This window comes from Ictalurus punctatus, chromosome 6, assembly GCF_001660625.3.
Source record: "Ictalurus punctatus breed USDA103 chromosome 6, Coco_2.0, whole genome shotgun sequence".
NCBI classification, from domain to species: domain Eukaryota; kingdom Metazoa; phylum Chordata; class Actinopteri; order Siluriformes; family Ictaluridae; genus Ictalurus; species Ictalurus punctatus.
This window is the reverse complement of record NC_030421.2, coordinates 6,605,409-6,606,827: the sequence shown is the minus strand read 5'-3', so window position 1 is coordinate 6,606,827 and position 1,419 is coordinate 6,605,409.

Here is a 1,419-nt window from a genome sequence, read left to right as displayed (position 1 = left end):
ATATATATATATATATATAATACATATTTATATATATATAAAATATAACGTCACCCTTTTCACCTCTTCTGAGTTTGCAGGTCTGAGGAGACCTTTTTAGCTGTACTCATGCTCAATGCACAAGAATCAAAGAGGGCTTTGGGTGACTGCGCATCGTGACGATGTCACGTGACACGTCTTGGCCCAAATCTGCGGAAAGTCTGTAGTCATTTTAAAAAATTGCAAATGCCTCCGAATATTCTGGATTTTGAGTTCATTTCTACGAAGGCAAAATCCTGGAGGGAAATGGTAACAGCAACTCTGCTTCGTGCTGTATCGTTACATCACCCCGCCATTGATTATTTTTCTCTAACAACATGCCTCAGAGTGTGTTACTACTTACTAATTGTCTATATTTCTGTCATTTCTACTGATAATAATGTTATCTTTCAATAGGTTACAATTCTAGTAAATTAAAAAAAAAAAAAAAAAAAAAAAAAAACACTCCTGAAATGTTTTGTTTAATAACGAGTTAGCTGGCAATAGCTTGTCAGTTATGTTATAGAAGCTAACGTTCTCTCAACGGCCGCTCTGGATTTTTTTCTCTCTCTTGAAGTTAATAAGACGAAAAAATCAGCTTGTCATTTTACAAACAAGCCACGGAGGCAAATTTCTTCAATCCTGAAGACTTTATCATGTCAGAAAACGTAAAGTTACAGTATTACCGCTGACCGATATGAAAACCGCTGACACTGGAGACTCCTTCCATAAATGTTAAATAAATGTTTCTCCAGAGGACAGAGGAGTTTTCAGTTAACTAGGTAACATAACAAAGCAGCATTTTTTGTCTTATTAACTTCAAGAGAGGGAAAAAAACAACAACAGAGGATTGTTTATAGCATTTATGTTGTAACATAAATGATAAATAATAACAGGAACCCATTTGAACGTTCCAAAACATTCAGAGCTAATTAGTGTTGTAGCTAATTAAGCAAATTATGGCTAAATGTCTCGTTTTAATCTACTGTCTGTTTACACACTTCTGTTTCGAGTTTTTAAGTGTAGAAGAAGTGTGATTGTTGACACACTTTGGGAGTAAACAGTAGAAACCCTCATCGAATTTGTAATGGTTTTAATGGTTATAATGGGAATTGTATTGGATTTAATGGAAACTGTAATGGTCCCTGTGGGTCTCTACTGGTAATTTGCTGTCTTCTATTGGTGGCATGTTATGTCTAGTGGATACCATTTAAGAAAGTACATCCTTAATATGTCCTAGGTAATGGAAATCATTTAGTAATGGTTTTAATGGTTAAAGAGCTGATTATTTGTAATGGTGTTTGTAGTGGAAACCATTAGAATACCTGTGATGGTTTCTATTCTATATATATAATATATATATACATATATTCAACAGAGTGATTGTGGACACACTTTGTT